Source organism: Notechis scutatus, chromosome 1 (genome assembly GCF_049901735.1).
Source record: "Notechis scutatus isolate UNSWTSFEM ecotype Mainland chromosome 1, rNotScu1.2, whole genome shotgun sequence".
In the NCBI taxonomy this organism is placed as follows: Eukaryota; Metazoa; Chordata; class Lepidosauria; order Squamata; family Elapidae; genus Notechis; species Notechis scutatus.
The window spans coordinates 192,495,412-192,516,133 of NC_142009.1; the positions used below are offsets into that span (position 1 = coordinate 192,495,412).

A 20,722-nucleotide genomic window follows, 5' to 3' on the forward strand; every position below is an offset into this window, starting at 1 on the left:
GATGATTAGGCAATCCATTTCATTAGTTTTCCTGCTGTGGTTTAGTAAACTTCACCAAATGCTCTGTGTAAAATGTCATGCCTTATTTCCAGCTCTTCATCCAGAACAAAATCAATACCATGTGTACATTAAAATGTATCAACAATCACATTTTCAAGCATATCATAGTTTTTATTAAGTTAAATGTTATCCTTTCCTGCACACCTGTCATGTATAATACATGTCATCCTTCAGCTGATGTAGGACTATATAGGCATTTTAAGTTTTGTACCATCTAGTAGTTAAAACAAGAAAGCAAACAAGACATAGAGGAGACCCAGATTATCACTCAAGTTGATCCAACATTTGAATGATTTCAGGCAGACAATTAAATACAAGATGCTTTCGACGATCCAAATATACTGGCACTGATCACAGTCAATTGCAGGGGAATACTTCTAAGTATACCACTGCTTCCAAAAATTATTTCTTTTCCCATCTTTTTCTCCTTGTTGGATGAAACAAAACAAAACTACCACTTCACAAGTGCATGGGAGGACATAGGAGATCAAGCCCATCAGGACAAGAGTCAGCAGCCCATCTGAATTTGAAAGACAAAGGCCACTCTTTTGAAGAAAGCAAAGTCCACGTTTTGGATTGAGAGGCTTGAAAGATGGATCAAAGAGGCCATCTACATTGAGGTTGAACCGCCCTCTCTCAACAGAGGGGAAGGAAAAGACTATCTCCTGTCAACAACACAAGCCTTTCAGCAGTTCCAAGAAAGTTGCACTCTGATTCAGATGAAGCTGTGGGCACAGATAAACACCCAAGTGGCCTCAACAGCTCTCAGAGAGAGTGCTAATGACCAGATGACTGCAAAGAAGTATGATCCTTCCATCTCCTCCTTACCATTCTATCAGAACTAATCCTTCCATCCCCTCACCATGACAACCAAAGAAGTTTCTTGGATAAGAAGTGAAACATCCTCTTCCTCTTTCCTCAAGGAAAATCAGTCTTTTGAAGAAGAAGAAATAGCACCTTTGAGACATTTATGGCTGACGATCTCCATAGACAAGTTGGATGACTGGAATTCTACATTAGGGCTGAAATACATACATACATGAGAACTATGATACCGGTATTAGAAGTACCAGAAATCAATCAGTTCTATTTTCTAGATGAAGCCCTTGCCCCCAAATGCCCGCAGTTATGTGCAGATGGCATCCCGTAATATATTAAATAATCCTGAATTTTACATCCAGATCTGCTACTTTGTTCCTGCTGGAAGACAGCAATTAGGCAATTTTAAATGAGAAAATTCCCATACAGTTTGATTGTTTAAAACAAGCAAAACCATTAAAATGTTCTCCCTCATATTAAGTTTGGTCTTTGGTGCATAGATTGGCACTGCCTTCTTTCAGGTTACTTTTTAAATGTGCCAATCTAACTCACAGCCCCGAGATTTTATGGCAGTTTTGTAAATGCTAACCAGGCTGGGACCCTGTTTACATGATTGGGGTTCAGCCAAGGGCAGTAAGGTGCTGCCATCTGCTGTGGCAAACACAAAAGGGAAAGGGAAAAGGGAGAAAGGGAAGCTATTATTTCCCCGAGCTTTCTGAAAGAAATGGGGAACACACATGACTTCTGTGGCCTGGGGCAGGATGGCACGTCAGATACACAAAGCTTTGCTAAAAGGAAGCTCTTAATGGCTGCATGGATTCACAATGGTGTTATGAGGAGGTGGTTCCTCTGATAAACCTTGAAGTCCTAAGTGGTTTACTTTGTGTAGCACCAGTAACCTTAATTACAGTTTAAAAGCCACTGGCAATCAGTAGAGATTTTTCAATAGAAGCATTTTGTAGGAACTGCAACTTCCAGATATTTTATAAGGTCACACTGTGGCTTCACATAGACAAGTCAATCGTAAGACAGAATACTACTCCCCCACACTCAGCAAATTTTAAAAAAATTCATCAGCCCCAACAAAACTTAAAGGGTCCATCATCCAAAATTGAGGTAAGGTAAACTATGTTAAGTTTAAAACTAAAGCAATAGCGTCTCCCATAAATAAGATACACATGATAAAACCAAAGAAGACGACACAGTGAAAAAGGCCAATAAAAATCTGGGTCATAAATAGCTTTTGGGGGATCTCTTGTAACTAAGTTGTAATTTGGGGGCTATCTGTAAGCATCTTCTGGCATCTTTCATGTGAGAATGGAATGGAGCATGCTTCAAAGCTGTTATTTTTTAAAGGTATTCTAGGTCTAGGACTTTATTAATTGTTTTATTGAAAACTACTATGTATTCTGAAGGGTAGGAACACTATCAGATTCATTGCTATGATGTGGTAAAAAAAAGAAGTGAAATTAGCTGTGGTTTTACACTGTAATATTTTTATCCTATCTCAAGGTCAGGTGGAAGATACATTAATGTAGCTTTGTGGGTGTAGCCTGATAAAGATAAATGATGTACCTATCAGCCAAATATTTTTGTCTTGTTTGACACTTTTAAAGTTAATTTAATCTTCTTGGTCCGATTCTTTTGAATTAAAATATTAATCCAGGTAACATTATAATCCAAACACCTTACAAATAATGAGATAAAGTTAGTCCCATAACCAGTTAGAAAAAAGAAAAAAGAAATTTTGACCAGGTTTTCTTTTCCTATTACAAGAAGTAAATTCCTCTAGGAAAAATATAACCAAAATCTCAGTTTTAATTCTCAGTGGTTAAATTTAACTTCTTGATTAATTCATTTGATCTTTTTAACTCCTCTGTCATTGGACAGGCATTGAATGGTCAGAGTTTTGGTCCATATTTTCTAATACTACATTCCTACAATGCTAGGACAGTCTTCCTCCGCCCAATAATCCCCTCTATGTACTAGCATTACTTCTCCCAGAACATGTGGAGGATGTTAGGCTAAGAGATATTTTATTAGGTAAGAAGCTGTAGTGAAGATATTTTTTTGATATATTTCTCCATAAACACGAAAGGAATTGCATTATGTTGTCCATTGCATAATAGTATGTCATGTGCTTGATTTCATATTTTGAATCAAAATATGAAATTCATTCAGACTGGCCTTAACCAAAGGCTGATTTACATTATCTTCCAAGTGAATATCAGTACAGTAGACCTTGACTTACGACTAGCTGTTTGATGACTGTTCAAATTTATGGTGACATCAGAAAGAGTGCTTTAGGCCAGTAAGGCACTTCTAGCTGTTGTAAAATATTGTTTAGGGTGCTTGGCAACCAGCTTACATCTATGATTAATTGTCAAGTGCCCCACGATCATGTAATCGCTGTTTGCCATCATCTCTGCCAGCTTCCCGAAGTCAATGAGGAAGCCAGCAGGGAAGGTTGCAAGCAGAGAGGAAAGACGGAAGCTGAAGTCTCTTTGCAGGCTGCTGGAAAAGAGCTGAGATCTTGAGGATTTCAGCTCCATTCCTACATCCCGATGAAGGATTCTCCCCCATGCATGGAGGTGAGAGGAAATCCTTCGGCAGGCTGCAGAAATGGAGCTGAAATTGTGATGCTTTCAGCTCCATTTCTGCATCCCCAAGGAATGATTTCCTTTCCATGCATGGATGGGAGAGAAAATCCTTTGGCAGGCTATGGAAATGAAGCTGAAATCCTGAAGATTTCAGCTCCATAACTAGAGTCCACAGAAGGGCACTGAAACCTTTTGGCGGGTGCAGGAACATCTGAGTGTGAATGGGTTGCCTGCTAGGAGGATTTCTGTTCTCTTTTGCTCCATCTGCTTAATGACCTGGGAGATCAATTAACAACTGCAACCAGGAGTGCTGGGATGTGATCACTGAGTGAAGCAGTCATGTGGACATCTCATTCAACAACCACTTCACTCAATGATCAACATTCCAGTCCCAATTGTGACTGTAAGTTGAGGACTACCTATATATCCTTTTGTCTCATCAAACTAATAGATGTCCAAAACTGAATGTGTTAACTTTGACCTTCATAACTATGGAAACTAGATTAGATGTTCATGAGCAAACGAGCTGTCCAATATCCTAAATGACGTTGCCCAGATTCACAAACCATAATGCAGTTTTTATTATTTGTTTGTTTGTTTGTTCATTTATTTATTTATTTATTTATAGGAGATTTATATTCACACATGGCAACTTAAGGCAGCTTACAATAATATAAAAATATCATATAAAAAACCATAAAACTAATAAAAGAGAGAATCGTATTTAATAAAATAATAAAATAACCCCCCACCTCAGCAACAACACATCATATGAGCCATTTAATGGGCTCCATCCTGCTCTACATTCCCCAGGCCCACTGGCAAAACCAGAACCTTCCAGAACAGAGTTAGAGTGGGGGCTATTATAATCTCTGGAGGAATGACGTTCCAAAGAGAGGGGGCCACCACGGAGAAGGACCTTCTTCTGGGTTCCACCAGGTGTATCTCCCTAGGGGAATGGCACATGCAACATTCCTTGCCTTCCCACTCTGATGGGTCGGGTAGATGTGACCAGCAAGAGACGGTCCCTCAGATAACCTGGTCCCAAGCCACAAAGGGCTTGACAGGTGACAACTAGCACCTGAATTGCACCTGGACGCAAATCAGCAACCAATGCAGCTCTTGCAGGAGAGGTGATACATGTGCACACCGAGGTTTGCACAAAACCATGTAGGCCACTGTATTTTGCACCAACTGGAACTTTCAGATGATCTTCATGTAGAGCGCACTGCAACAGTCAAGCTGGGAAGTGAGTAGGGCATGAGTAACCGTGAGTATGGATCATTGGTCCAGGAAAGGGCGTAACTGTGCATTTGGGCTTAGAATGGGCTTAGAGGTATTATGTGAATCCATAATCTATGTCTTATTCAACAAGCTTGGTTGAACCATTGTTTTAATCATAGTTTAGCGCAGTCATTGCATCTTGCATTTTATACTGCACTTTTTTCAATATGGAACTTTCAGAGAAGTGGTTTTTTTCCCCTCCCCCCCCCAAACATTCATCTGCCAAAGAACCGTTCTGCATTGTTTGGCACAGTAATGAAATGCGATTCTAATCAATCAACAGGAGAATGAACCCACACCTTAAGGAGGCGAGAAGAAGTTCAGAAAGAAGCAGGTGTTAGCTAGGGAGTTTGGTCCTGTGTTAATAAAAGCAAATTAAGGATTATGAGCAATTTATATATTAGTTACAGTGCTGTAAATAAATCAAACCCAACTTTTATTTATTTATTTACACAATCGCCTACAGGCGGTCCTCAGCTTACAGCCATCCATTTAGCAACCATTCAGTTACAAGAGCACTGAAAATAGTGACGTACATCCAGTCCTCACACTTACGACCATCGCAGCATCTCCATAGTCATGTGATCAAACTTTGGACACTTGGCAGCTGGCATGTATTTATGATAGTTGCCGCATCCGAGGACCAGGTGAGATCATCCTTTGTGATCTTCCCAGCTGGCTTCCAACAAGAAAAGACAATGGGGGATTTGCTTAAACAACCTCATGCTACTTAACAATTTAACTGTGGCAGTAAAAGGTTGTAAAGTTGACTTACTTAACAATCGTCTTGATTAGCAACAGAAATTCTGGCCTCGATTTTGGTCATGAGACAAGGACTATATGCATTTTATACCTCATAATCCTAGCAGCTCACAGAAACATTCCATAATTTGCAATGCTTAATTGTAAATATAGTGTCACATTAGACAATGTTGCAGATTTGTCAGAGTCCTCAACTCAACTCCCATGTAAAGCCTGAACTCCTAATGTTTACAGTCCTTGTGTGCCAAAATCATTTCCACAAGGATCTTGTTCTGGATGGCTTACTGGAACAACAGCTTCTCTTGCTAGAGAACTACTACCAAATTGCACATAGCTGGAGAAATCCAACATGCACTTATGTCATGAAACCTCAAGCAGAGCACTTTTGTAAACCTTTTCCAGAGTGAAAGCTTTTACTGCTGCCTTAAATAAAGATGGCTATCTCTTCACTGCAGGGGGAAAAATCTGAGATATTTCTTACCCAAAAGAAAAGACTTACTTTCAGCAAAACCTATTAAGGTCTACATAAGATAGATGCATGAGAAATCAGGTGACTGTGAGTTTGGAAGAATCAGGAATAACACAAGCTAACTAACTAAATCAAAAAACACTACAGAATTCCTGAAAATTTGGCTTCAGACAAATTAGCCATCAATAGACACATAGAGATAAACCACATTTACATACCATTCAAATTAGTCCATAAAAAGCTAAAACAGAAAGAAAAAGGCCGGAACAAATCCTCTCTAGCAATAAACACCCATATAAGTAGGGATTCACACCGGACAAACCATCAAAAAGAAAACAATATCCTAATCAAGGAACTACTGAGAAGAAAGCCACACACCCCACCAACACTGGCAGGCATGCTACTGTATATAAACAGAGCAAGCACCACACTTATTAGTACTGATGATGTTTATTTATTTATATCCCATCTTTATTATTTTTATAAATAACTCAAGGCAACAAGCACACATACAATATTCCTTCCTCCTATTCTTCCACATAACAACAACCCTTGTTCTTGGCTTGGACTGAGAGAGAAGGATTGGCCCAAAGTCACCCAGATGGTTTTCATGGCTAAGGCAGGACTTGAACTCCTGGTTCTAGCCTGGTACCTTAACCCTTAAACCAAACTGGCTCTCATTATTATATTGCCTAGTTAGGCAATGAAACATCTGCAAGCAACAACCATCATAGATCATGGTAAATCCAAAACCGCTACAGAATTCCTGAAAACTTGGCATTCAGTCAAAGCAGCCACTAATATAGAGGTAGACCACAGAATGCTACAAATGACAATAAATGCAGGCCACTTGCTGAACATCTGAAATGTGGTTATATGACTGGAGGGACAATAGTCAGAACTCCAGAACTAGGTCATAAGTACCTTTTGGGGGAGTGTCATAAGCTGAGGACTACCTCTACTGTGAAGTACTCTTCTACTTCCACTGAGGGAATTGATCCTCCATTTCTCAGATAAAAGGCAACCAGAAGGTTTTCTGTTTCCATCTTCTCCTCACCTCCAAATTTCTCACTATTTCCCTTTTCCTGTCCAGGTATTTTGGAAGGAGGAGGAAGAGGAATTTTCATTTCTTCTTCAGCAAATACTGGAGAGGCTTTTGACATCGGAGAGCAGGAAAAGGAGGACTTTTCCATCTCTCGGAAATTTTTCCATTCAAGAAATGTCCCTCTTAGGCTCAGACTAAGCAGTCTCTGATTTGGTCTTTTCAGTCATATTTTGCCCGTCCCCAAACTACTTCACCCTACTATCAGGGTCAGAATTGCTGGCAAGTGATAAAAACGGGAAACATGCATGGATCTGGTTAAAAAAGAAAGAAAAACAAACCTCAAAAATTGTGATACATTCCTTAAGAACACCTTTTATATTTCATCGTGTTGATGAACCTTTTATATTTCATCGTGTTTCAGCTTTTGTTTTCTCCATGCTTGTCACTTTATCTCTACCAATTCCACCAGTGATATTTTAGTGCTGTGATATAATCTTTATTTGGACAATTAAGTCAGGCAGCAGGATGGCGTATACTAGAATGACTGTTGCAGTCCAGATTTAAAACAAAAACAAAACAAAAAAGCTAGAGCTGTTTAGAAGCTCCTTCCTGCACAAATCAACAAAGTGCACATAATCCAGAAAAGCTGAAGTTTTGTTCTAAAATAAATATAGCAGTTTGCAAATTATCCAAGGACGTTTACATATGTATTATTTTGTATATCATTAAAAAATAGAACCGGTTATGTCATGTTAAGAAATACAAAGTGTCATAGAAGTAAAATAAACCAACCTCATTATTGTGGAGGAAAGTGCAAAATCAAATAAACATATAAATTTTTTGTTCCTTATGGAGTGCTTTTCCCTAAAAAAAAAAGAGTTTTCTAAATACAATATCTATATTGTATAGCTAATTCAGGTGGTCTTTTTCAGCAACTTTAAATACAAAAGGTAAGTACACTTTCATAACAATAGCAATAGCATTTAGACTTAATATACCGCTTCGCAGTGCTTTATAGCCCTCTCTAAGCGGTTTACAGAGTCAGCCTTTTGCCCCCAACAATCTGGGTCCTCATTTTACCCACCTCGGAAGCAATAGCACTTCGACTTATATACCGCTGCACAGCCCTCTCTAAGCAGTTTACAGTGGCAGCATATTGACCCAAATAATTTGGGTCCTCATTTTACTGACCTCGGAAGGATGGAAGGCTGAGTCAACCTGGAGCCTCTCAGGATCGAACTCCTGGAGTTAGCCTGCAGTACTGCATTGTAACCACTGAGCCACCAGAGCTGTCTTAATCTGTCTTTAATCCTAAAGTATTTTTGCCTTTCACTTGATCTGTAAAAAAACTGTAAGACTGAAATTCTGTATTTATTGCCTACCCACCTAATTTCAGTATATTCTGAACATCAGAAAGAAGAGATATCTTTCAGTGATGTTCCTTCCTTGTATCATTTTTCTTAATAGACTTTTGTCAGCTATCAAACCTACGGTACTTTATTGATTGATTTAGTGAAGGGAATTTTTTTAAAAAAAAATCATCACGAGACTTTTAAATTGTAAGGTTTTTGGACATGAATTGCTTTTGTTTCAATTGATGGTTTTATTGCTATGTTTTGACTCCTAATTGCAGTGGCTATTTTAGGCTTTTGAAGGCTAAAAAGCCAAACAAATATTAGCAAAATAAATAAAAATAGAGTAACTGGGGATGCCATGTATCTCTATTCATAAAAATAATCGTACTGAAAAATAAGTTTCTTAATAGGAAAAGACAGTGCTCAAACAGATGTCATTGTAATGTATAAGGCAAAGCATAAGAGAAATTGGTCTTTTGGAGAGAGAAAAGGCTCATTTACTAAATCATTAGAAAATCTGACATACTCCCTGTGTGTAGGGCAAGAAAAAATAATATAGACACAGGAATAATATAAGATGTGCATAATCCTTCAGTGTACCTGATTACTACCAGAAAAGCTAAATCAGAATTTTCAAACATCCAACATTATATGAGCAGAATTCCATTCACTGAACAGGGTTTCTAACCCTTTCACTTCCAGTACCTTTCATCTGAACCCTAAATATGACATAGCAGGTCCCCAACTTTCTAGACCTGATTTGAGGCACAAAAAAAGGAAAGGGAAAGGGGTAGATTATTCCATTAGGAGATGCATTTTAGATACATACCGATAGATACATACTGATCGTGCTCCTTTAACAATTCCTTGTGCACAAATTTGACTGTAAATAGTAAGGGTAAAGTTTAGACATCCAAGATTAAAATTTACTCTTAATATTTACAATCCAACTTTAAAAGCATCATTAGTACAAAAGCACAGTGATGCAATATTAATGGCAATTTGACTGCTTGCCCTGCCATATTTCAAAGGATTGTTTCAAAATTCAGTAGTGTCAATAGAGAGCAGCTATCAGTATTCTAGAATGCATTTATCTGGAAATAGGTTTTAGTGAACTCAGGTGGGATTACTTCTGAGTAGACCCAGCTTTGTAAATTAATGTTATCAATTACTATGAGCTATAAACTCGAGCTAACATGAGGATTTTAGTTTAAAGTTCAGTGTTTACAATTAGTCCTCAACTTATGACCTCAATTGAACCCAACATTTCTGTTGCTATGTGAAACATTTGTTAAGTGAATTTTGCCCCATTTTACGACTTTTCTTACTACAGTTGTGAAGGGAATCACTGCAGTTGTTAAGTTAGTATCATGGTTGTGAAGTGAACATGCCCTCCCCTTGACTTTGCTTGTCAGAAGGTCGCAAAAGGGGATCATGTGACCCTGGGATGCTGCAACCATCATAAATATGAAGTGGTTGCCAAGCATCCAAATTTTAATCACGTGATTATGGGGATGCGGCAATGGTTGTAAGTGTGAAAAATGGTCATAAGTCATTTTTCTTCAGTGCTGTTGAAACTTTGAACGGTCACTAAATGTACAGCTGTAAGTCAAGGACTACCTGTGCACTGTGAGTTTTTCTCCTCCCTTCCTTCTTGCGTAATAGTTGTTCCTTGATACCAGAATTACTGTGTCTAATGCAAGGCGGGTAGTCCAATTGAGACACTTGGTTGTTGAGTGAAGCAGTCACTAAGTGAAATCTTGACTGTGCTTATGATCTTACTTTAGCATTCCTTTGCTTTACAGACCTGTGAAGGCCATAAATGTAGGACAGCTTTTCTGAACTCTGACAAATTGAAGGGGTGGGGACTTCAACTTCCAGAATTCAAATCCCGTGGAATTCTGGGAGTTGAAGTCCACATATCTTCAAGTTGATAAGGTTGAGAAACACTGATAACATTAGTTTTTCATCATCAACATCATCACAACTTCAAATGGCCGCTAAACAATGCAGCCAATGCAGCCATTAAATGATGAGCACCTGTATCTTAATCTAAAATAGGCAAATTAGAGCCTATTATAGGCAATAGGCAAATCATGACTTGAAGTTGATTAGCAAAAAATAAATATTACTCTTGTTAATCAAAATCTGTATTAGTCCAATGACTAGGCAAAACATGGATAGAACTGCTTCAAAAAAAGAAGGAAGATATATGCAAAATGGAATGAGATTATATACACTCAGGATACATTTGCAGGATAGAGAAATGAACTAATCATGCAGATTGCTTGTAATTTTAAAAAAAAGTATGGCCAAGGCTTCTGCAGGTCACAATTTCTCATTCAATAAACCACTGAAATAATATAGAGATTAGACCTCACATTAGCTGCAAGACTGCAGATATATTAGACTTTCCTCAGTGCATCGATGTGTAACTCAGTCTTGATCCGAACTGCATCGCTGGCGAAAGGATTTATCAAACCTAAACACTTTGGTCCATAAAATTATATTTCATCTCATAATTATGAAGTTTAGCACTTCATTGGAGAGTTAATGTTTTTCACCATGAAGTTATTCATTCTTAGAAAGCAATGAAAAAAACAGTCAAGCTAACATAAAGCCTCAAACCAATCCAAAATCTACTTTTCCCTCCTACATGTATTTACTCAGGGTAAGCTTTCATTGGGGTAAATTCCTAGTAAATATGCACTGGATTATAACCACTAGAAAAATATAGCACACAAGAAATTCTCCAGAAGTTTTATTTTACATTTTTGCTTGTTCTCTGTAAAATGATCATAAATATGTCCATAAAACATGAGTCCAGCTGGTCTGGCTTAATGTTTATTGGGTGTATTCTGGAAGCGTTTAATGCAGCACAGGAGTAACTCCCTTTGAACAAAATAGATCTTACATCTGAGAGAAGTCTAAAACTACACTCTGTTTCACTGTTAGCAAGTCAAGGGCACAAAAATTTCTTTAAATTTTTGCCACCAAGACTAGAATAGTGTGGCTAGTTCCTATACAGATCTTGGGCAGGCATATCTTTTTTAGACTGCTACTTGCTTTTCTCCCCCTTTCCGGATATTCATGCAATAGGGTGTTTTTTTCCCCCCTCTTCATTATTGTCACTAGCCTTCCCATTCACCCCCAAAGAATGCTGAGTAATTAAATGACTCAATCTGCATATCCAATTAGATTTATACAGCAATAAGTTTAGTGGAATGAAATTGAATTCACTTTTGAGGAGAAATGTTTACAATTAGGTTGCAAACCTCTTAAGTAAAACAACAAGAGTAATGATTCATTCCGTTTAACCTCTCACCTGCCAGAATCAACACTAGGAATCTGGTTACAGATGCCATCCAACTTGAGCAACAGCAAATCCGTTTGAACTTCCACCACATGAATACACTTAAGACCGTGTGGATTTGCTGCCCTCAAAAGCTTCGAGAGCATCACAACAGATCTACTTTCCACAGCGCTAGGAGATTCATTTGGCAAATTTTCTACACACACACACACACGCACACACACCCCTAAAAGATCCGTCTCTAAGGTGTTGTGTCTTTCAGCTCAGAAAAAAAAATGAACCACCGTGGCAAACCTCCCTGCCCATTTGCAGAGTTACAACTCCGCCAATAACTCCTTTGCACAACATTTAAAACAAAATCTGATTTATGTGAGCTTTCCTGAGGGAAAAATCATTACCATCTTAACAACCTTCCCGCAGGATGATATTCAAGAGGGGAGAGGGAGGGAAATGGGGAAGAAGTTCAACCGATTTCCTCCATCTGCCTTCTTGAAACAACCAAGCAAACAAAAGCTATTTGCCTAAGCATCTAACTCTCCGACGGCCAAGGGACAAATTGTCCCGACATCCAAACAACTTTGAAAGTCAAGTCCGGCGGTTTGGCAAAGAAAGAAAGCCGGCATCCCCCAACTGGGGCGAATAATGGACAGGTCAAGGATTGAAAAGCCGCCCGGGCTTCATCGGGGCATTGCAAGAAAACTCTTCTGTAGAGATTCTCAGTCATCCAGGTTCACGGTTGTCCCAAAGGTGCTTTTTCTCTCTCTCTCTCTCCCCCGCTGGAGGCAACGGGACAAGAAAAGCCTAGTTGCCTCCAGAAAAAAAGAAGAAGAAAAAAGCCCCTTTTGGACCAGAAAACTCTTCCCGCCGCCCTCACCCAACTCTCTTCTCCCACTCGCGGGAGCGCCTGCAAACTCGCCGCCCTGACCCCGAAGCTGAAAAGGAGCACGGAGAAGGCGTTGCTTTCGCCCCTTGCAAAACTCTTTGGGGTTCCGAGCCGCGAGAAAATCACGGGGGTGGGGGGCGGCCCCGACCTTCTCACCCGGGGGCCAAGCGCTCTCACCTCAGCTGGGCGAGGAAGCGCATCCCTCCACACACAAAACCCTCACCCACCCCCGATCCTCTCTCTAAGCGCCAGGCCCACCCCTCGTTTAAATTAAGGCCGAATAAAGTTTAATCGGCCGGGTTTCTGGAAATCATTAAATTATTAAATTTATTAAATTAAATTATTCTGGAAATTATTATTATTATTAAGTAAATAATAATAATAATAATAATAATAATAATAATAATAATAATAATAATAATAATAATAATAATAATAATAATATATTAATTATTATTATTATTATTATTATTATTATTATGTATTATTATTTTGGTGCGGATTCGCTTCGCCTGGGGCTTTGAGCGCCGCGGTGGCGCTCGCCTGGCTCTCGCTTCTCTGCAGCGAGGCTTCCTGAAGGGCATCGGAGCCGAAGACAATGCTGGAGGAAGTGTTGTGTGTGTGATGAGGGGGGAAAGCACCCTTCAGGTGCACATGGCCGGCAGCGGTCACCACTGACTCGAGTCCCTGGCCGGCGCCTCAGCCGCGTCCTCTCGCCCCGCTCCTACACCCCAACGCTTCCCCTTCCTTAGGGAGCTGATCCCGCTGCCCTGCGTCGCCGGCAGTCCAGCCCTTCTGGCTCTACGGACGCACCACCGCTTGAAGGATACGACCCGTCGCGTACACGCGCGCGTAGACACACAGACACACACACACACACACCCCCACATAAAGCGAGAGGCGGGTAACGTGCACGGAGCTAACCTTTTACCGGTGGGGCTGGGCTGCCTTCGCCTGGTTTAGCGGCGCCGAGGCTTCAGCGGAGCTCCGGCTCCCGTAGCCAGCCTTTGTCTTCCCGCAGCCTCTGCGCTGCGCGACTCTCCGTGTAGCCAGCATCACTTCTCCATCAAGCAGCCCCGCAGCCAGCCAGCTCCCCGCAGCTGCACCAGCCGCCGCGGCAGCAGCAGTTCCCACCGCACGCCCAAGCCACAGCAATGGAACTTGGCCCTCGGCGACTGACAGGCGGGAGCAGCCAATCGCCGCCGCTTACGGCTCTCGGGGAGCCCGAGGTGCGGACCAATCAACGGAGGAAGGAACACTTCCCCCCCACCCCTCTTTCCCCGCGGTCGCCCTCCTCTATCCTCTATCTTTTCCTCAGCAGCCTGGTTTCCGGGAGAGTGGGAAGCGCGAGGTGCGTTCGGGGTCTGTGGTCTCGCGCCCGGCCGCTTTGGCAGCGGGGAGGTGGAGGTAGGGGGTGGGGAGAGAACGGGACGCAGAGCGCGCGCCGCGTGTGGGGGTGGGTGGGTTGCCTTGTTTCCGAATAGAGTTCGAGTAGATTTCAATTCTTTTCCCCTCATTTAAAAAGAAAAAAAAAGAATTTACCGTCCGGGCCGATGGAGCCTGAAGAAGACAGCCTGAGAGGAATGACTTGACCGAATATGAGAAATAACTTAAAACTGCCTTCTGGAGAGTTAATCTTGAAAGTAAGCGGACCGGCTGGTATTGCAAAAGAGCAGATGGGCGATTATCTTGCCATTGGAAGAAGGATTACCCCCGCTTGCACCGCTTTCTCTTTTTCCACCTTCAGCGCCGCCTCTGAGGTGAAACCGTGTGCTTTACTTTCCCCGGGCTTTACTTTTTTCCCCGAAGAAAAAGGAAATGGAAAAACAACAACAACAACAACAATAATAGTAATAGTAATAATAATATAATAATTCGTCTGCGGTGTGAATGAACGGAGCAGATGCGTGAAGCAACGAAGAAGGAGCGCTTAGGAACTCGTGGTGGCGGCTTGTCTCTAGAAATGAGGAGTTAACTAAAAGACAAAACACTCAGGGCAGCCAATTCGTGGCAGAAAAGTTAAAAGAGGAAATTCTACCTCTTTTTTTTAAAAAAAAAAAACCATCTGGATTCTTGCAGCCCCGGTTTGGTAGCCTAATTGTGAGGTGGAAATGTGTTTATATTTTTCACAGCCTTCTCTTCAAACTCTCTGACAGGAGCTAATAAAATAACTGGGTCTGTCCAAAAGAAGGGGGGGAAATGGCACAGGCTACCTTTTAACTGACCTTAAAAAGAAACAGAGCAACTGAAAAGTACATATTTTTAGAACATAAGTAATCAATGAAGAAATCAGAATTTTCTAGGGAAACATGTTACCTTCATAGTTAGTTCACGGCAACTGTTTTTCACAATCATGGTTTCTCAACCCATTTTTCCTCAGTTTCTCTGATATGCTGAATCATATTTTAACCATGGAGGATGAAATCATAGCTGCAAAAGTAGTTGGTAAGCTTGTGATCTGCCACAATAGACCTTGGATAGTCTCAACCAGGGTAGTTCTAGATTTTTAGGCCCAGATGTTCCTTCTGTATTCCTTTCTGACTCTAGTCAGTAGTCCTTTCTGACTCTACATTTCGTTAAAAGCTTTTCTGGCCCAGTAGTTTTACTTTCACTGCCCCAAGAGACATTTTCATGGAAATGCATTTTTTGTTTTTTGCTTTGTTTGCCTTATATATATATTAGACTCACCTTTTTTATGTTCAAGAAATAAAAGATGTTTGAAACTCTTTAAAAAGCTAAGTAAACTACTTTAAAAAAAGCTAATGGCCTCCTGTCTAAATCCTTGATACAGATGGAAGTTTGAAAATTCTGTAAAAAAAGAGAATTTTTTTTTAAAACAAGATTTTGCTTTGAAGATTTTTTTTTTAAAACAAAAAGAATTACCAGAAGAAGGCAATGGCAAATCACTTCAATTTTGTCAAAAAGTCAAACATGGGCTATCTATGAAACCCCCAAGTTAAGCACAATTAAAGAAACATGTTATCTTTTACTTTCTGTTTTGACATGTTATACATACAAGGTATAAGTATCATTAGGTATAGGTTTATAAATTGTTTCTAGCAAAGTATCTCCTTTTTATATCATTTTTTTCTGTTTCCTTTTTAATATCACTTTTTTCTCTGTTTCAGCTAGGATTTATAAAGTAGGGTAAAATACTGACAGGGAGGAAAAAGTGATAATGGGGAAACTGATAAATAATAAGTGGATTGGATTATCATGCATATATTTTTAACCCAGAGGTCCTCTCTTTCTTTTCATTGTCTTATTGCACGAATTAATTTTTGTTTCCATTTTTAAAATAAATGTTGTGAACACTTTGGAGCAGTTGCAAAACATAAAAAAAAATCAAACTGTAACAAAAAATGCCTCTTACTCTGAAGGGGTCTCTCAGCATGACCTCCTAATCTGACCCTTATAATATCTTTTTCCGACTGGGTATCCTCCAGGTATGTTGGACAACCAATTTTCACAGTACTTCAGTCAACATGGGAGACACTGTCGAGCAAATTTATAAAATCAGATAAACTAAGAATATAGTCTGGAATCTTTTCTTCTATTTTGGCTTAATATATTGTACAGTCCATTCTATGCAAATCATGTTTTGTTTAACTGAATTCTGTCATTGGCTGGGTTTGCCTAACACTTGGTCAAAGCCAAAGAAACCACATTATGGCTAAGTTTGTTGTGTGGTTTACACATAAAGATTTATGGTTTAGTTTGCATGAATCTAGTTTAGTGGCATGAATCCAATTCGTAGTGACTAACTAAATTGTGGGTTACGTTGAACTCAAGGTTTGGGGAGAAAAGTCAGTCTGCGAAGAAATGTAGCAATCTCAGTTGTCCACCTTTAAATGTTATTGTTCTGCCCCTGAAGATGGTGTTTAAGGAATTGAACTCAAAAAGTCTTGTATCCTAAAAAATATTCAGAGCTTGAGGAGATGTTAAGCATATTGCTCTCAGGCTATGTGGAAAAAACCCAAACAATAATTAGAAAAAATAGTAAATGAAACATCATGTGTGCTGCTGTATCTGTGTAACTGAGAATTACTTATTAAAATACCAATACCAATATCAATACTGACTTGTGTGCATTTTAGTAATCCATGGAGGTCTGCTGGAGCTCTACAGAAATTTCATGTGAAGCAATGAAGCTGAACCAAAGACACTCGTTTTCCAGTTGTTGACTTGATTTTGCAAGGAAAGAAACTCTAGCTTCTTCAATAAAAGGACCCCATATTCTCTTGAATGCAAAGCCCTTAAAGAGCAGAGCATGATCCAGAGGCTGATAAAATCCATGCCTATATGTCAACATTGCCTGGGATAATTACCCCTGGGTTTTAGAGAGTCTAAGACAGGTTTTGTGCAGAAAAAGTCTAAAAGGAGTAGCTGATTTCTTGTTTGCTTTTGTAAGTAACAGTTCTTCATTTTGCAGATAAGCAGATCAACATTAGGTAGAAGTCAGAAGTATAAACCCTCTTAATAGACTGTCAGCTCAAATATATAAAAAACTAAGGTAAACACTCGTCACAGGCAGGTTATCTGCCACAAAAGGAGAGAAAGAAAATTCAATAAAGATCTTATAGAGGGAGAGATATGTTAGCCAAAGATCAGGACCTAACTAAACATTTTATTAAAAGGCATAACATTTCATAAGCAGCAGCTCACTTTACTGGATGCCAGTCCTGTAAATGGCAAATCTAGAAACAGAATCTTGAACCAAGTAAAAGTCTTTTTCTACTCATTTCCAGGGGAGTATCCATTTGAATCTGTTACATTTGGTTAATGTAATTTCTGCGGTGGGACTCTTTATTGCTTTATATCCACATCAAAATTCAATAGTGTTTTCCATCCTATATCATCACAAAAGTCTTTTCATTTCAAGCTGTTAATGTCTCAACCCAGTTTGGTGTAGTGGTTAAGATATTAAATGGGAAACCAGAAGACTGAGTGACAGTCCTTCCTTAGACATTAAAACTGGTTAAACAATTTCAGGCCAACCCACCTCACCAGGCTGTGGTGAGAAAAACAGGAAGCAGGAACAATATGTACACCACCTGAATTGTATTAAATGAAGATAAACTCTCAACTTCAGAACATCAAATGCCTTAAAACAGGTCTCGGACCAAGGATGGCATCGGTCTGTGGCACGCCAGCAACCAGGCCATGCAAACAAGCAAAACCCCATCCACAGGATGCAGACAGCACATGAAACCATGCCTCCTCCAGTCCACAGAAAAACCTCCACAGAACCGGTCCCTAGCACCCAAAAGGTTGGGGCCACTGCCTTAAAAGATAATGCAGAGGTGAAATTAGGAATGGAACTGCAAGAAAATGGCTTCGTCCTAGGTAAATGAAAGAGGGTCATAATTAGCAACACAAATTGCCTTTCCCTGTTACAGTGTCTTGTGAGAAAAGGCACACAATTTGTAGATTACCTATTAACAGTACTGCCTGTCAAACAACATGAGAAATCCAGCACTGAAATTCTAGCATCCATTCGGCCATATAGGAAATTAAAAGAGGGGAGATGTCCAACTTCCCCTCCACTTCTTTCCAATTTCCGCATTTACAGGCAAGAGGTCTAAAGAAGAGTAAAGTAGGCTTTTGCAGCAGATGGAAAGCTTAAATTTGTGTTTAAGCTTGCAGATTTGCTGCCAGAAGGATGGTTCCGCACCCCTGCTTTCCTTTCCTTGAATCTTCACTTGTTCAGGCAAAGGCCTGGTCTTATATAAATTTGGGGTATACAGTCTTAGAGATGTAGTGGAGGCTATTTTGGGCAGAGTGAATAATAAAATAGGGTCAGACAGTATTTGGGTAATCTGGGAATTTCCATTTTCCAGGTTTGGAGTGGGAATCTGAGGTAGTTTTCTTTGTTTTTAAATTACATTAAATCTATTCTAGGTTTCATGTAACAGACTTATTTTTGGATCTCACCTCCAAAAGGAGAGACTCCACCTCCTCATGTTTATCCACTCCAGTCACAGATCGATGCAAAATGTGGCTACAAATTATCCATCTGAGATCTCCAAGTGAATTAGACATGTGGAACATTTTAAATGGGGAGCATTACCTGCTTGTTTTAAAATAAAAGATGGATTACCATCCACCCAGTAAAATCTGTGCACACAAGCCCATAATGAAGCAATCTTTAATTGGGCCATAATGTTTTGCAATCTTCAAAATCCCACAGAAAGCTGATTTTTACTATTTTTAAATATAGCAACATTAGAATAAAAACTTAATTATTGGCTGAAAGGTTCATGTAATATTCTAGAACTAGCTCAGGTATCAGACAGATAATGTATCTATAAAATATTAAACTGACCTCTGAATATAAATAAAGGTTTCTGTATAATTTATTTTATATTTTGTTTTCCAATTATATAAATCTTTCTAGCCAGGACTGGGATAATATTCTTATGTCCAGATTTTTTTGAGTACCTGAGAAATAGATTCAAATGGAAAACATAAACAGAAATCTTCAGCTATCCCTTTTGTACAACGTTCAAGATTCAACCTTCTGATTCAGTTTCTTCTCATCATATAATGCCTCTGGTACAAATAACAGCTATTTTCTTGGCCGGAAAACTCTGCCCTCAACCTATTCAGAATCAGTAATGTGTCTAACCCAATTCATCAAAAGAGCTGAAGAAAAAGTAAACAGCATTTGGTTGGAATACAAAATCCATCTATTGTATGTGAAAAGCTGTACCATGGCAGTCAGTTTCAAAAGTATCCCATGAGATAAATAAAATGATTAGGACTCTATCATTTTGATGATCTGTCTATTATTTTCTTGTATACAATGCCAAGCAGTTACAGTCAATATAATGTGAAAGCTAATATCAAGGTGCTCAGTTCCATTGAGGCTTAAAGGAAGTTTTGTTTCTATGGCCCTTATTCCCTTCCCTTAAAGGAAGCTTCAATGTGATGGAGGGAATAAGGGCCATAGAAACAAAACTACAGTGTCCCGTAGGTGCTGTCTGTAATCTGGATGCTATATATTTCTGTTGCCATAGAAATGTTAAAACAGAAAGGTGTGTGCAGATGGAGACCTTTGCCTCTCAGGACCAGGAGCCTGACAGAAGAAAATGGCTTAGAAGTATTCAGGTTTCAATAACAACCTCAATAGGTTCCTTTTTAGACCATTCCTTTAGCATGCTAGGGAAAGGAAGAAGCCAAACTTGTTTATAGTTTTTCAGTTTGTGATCACTCTTTATTAAATAGCTGAGCCTAATTGCCTAAAATGACCTTACCAGCAAAATTGCATGCTGTTGTTCGTATATTTATTTGAAACAAAATATATTAATATTTTCCTCTTAACAAGTCTCATTCAAATTGTAATCCTTTTGATTTACTTCTCAAATACCAAGCCGTGCCCTAGCTTTTTCATAGACTTACCATGCCTCACACAGAATTGTAATACTTGTTTTTAACAGAAGAAAGGAAATGCTGTGACGAAGACGATAGGTGTCCTATCCCATTCAAATTTGCACTTGACATAGGTGTTAGAAGCCTTTATTGAAGCTTTCCAAGCCCTGAATAGTCTTCCCACAAATTTTCCCCACACCAACACCGTGCAACCCCCAAGGAGTTCAATAGTCTAGTCCAGGAAAACCCCAGCAGAAATCCACAGGGCAAAGGCAAGCCCTCAAGTCATGTCCAGAGTTCAAGAGTTCACCCCTGGAATCCAAAGTTCGAGGAACAAAATCCTGTAGAATCCAGTAGCAAGGTAAGAATCACAACGCTGAAGAATGCACAGCAAGGAAATGGGCTGGCTGATCTTATTTATTTATTTATTTGATTTGTCAATCGCTTACAAGAAAATAGGTAGTTATGAATACATGAAATGGATACATATTTTTCTACATATAAGAAAAATAAAAAGAATCAATAGGACAGGGACGGTAGGCACAATTGGTGCACTTATGCTAATACTACAGACCTCTTAGGAAAGGGGTGAGGTCAATAATAGACAGTCTAAGGTTAAAGTTTTGGGGGTTTGGGGAAGAAACCACAGAGTCAGGTAGAGTATTCCAGACATTGACCACTCTGTTGCTGAAGTCGTATTTCCTGCAATCAAGTTTGGTGCGGTTAATCTTGAGTTTGTATCTATTGTGTGCTCTTGTGCT

General features: G+C 39.5%; 1 protein-coding gene across 3 annotated transcripts in view; it reads right to left on the reverse strand.

Moving 5' to 3' along the window:
• The window catches only part of B3GALT1 (beta-1,3-galactosyltransferase 1), a 411,692-nt gene extending 397,881 nt beyond the window's left edge, over positions 1-13,811 (reverse strand). For 2 of the 3 annotated variants that reach the window (XM_087949791.1, XM_087949792.1), the window contains exon 1: positions 13,515-13,805. The gene's annotated coding sequence lies outside the window, so the exon portion shown is untranslated. Of the gene's footprint in view, positions 1-13,514 lie in introns of all 3 variants that reach the window. The other variant, XR_015746520.1, reaches the window with a different exon arrangement.
• Between the last annotated feature and the right edge of the window lie 6,911 nt (positions 13,812-20,722).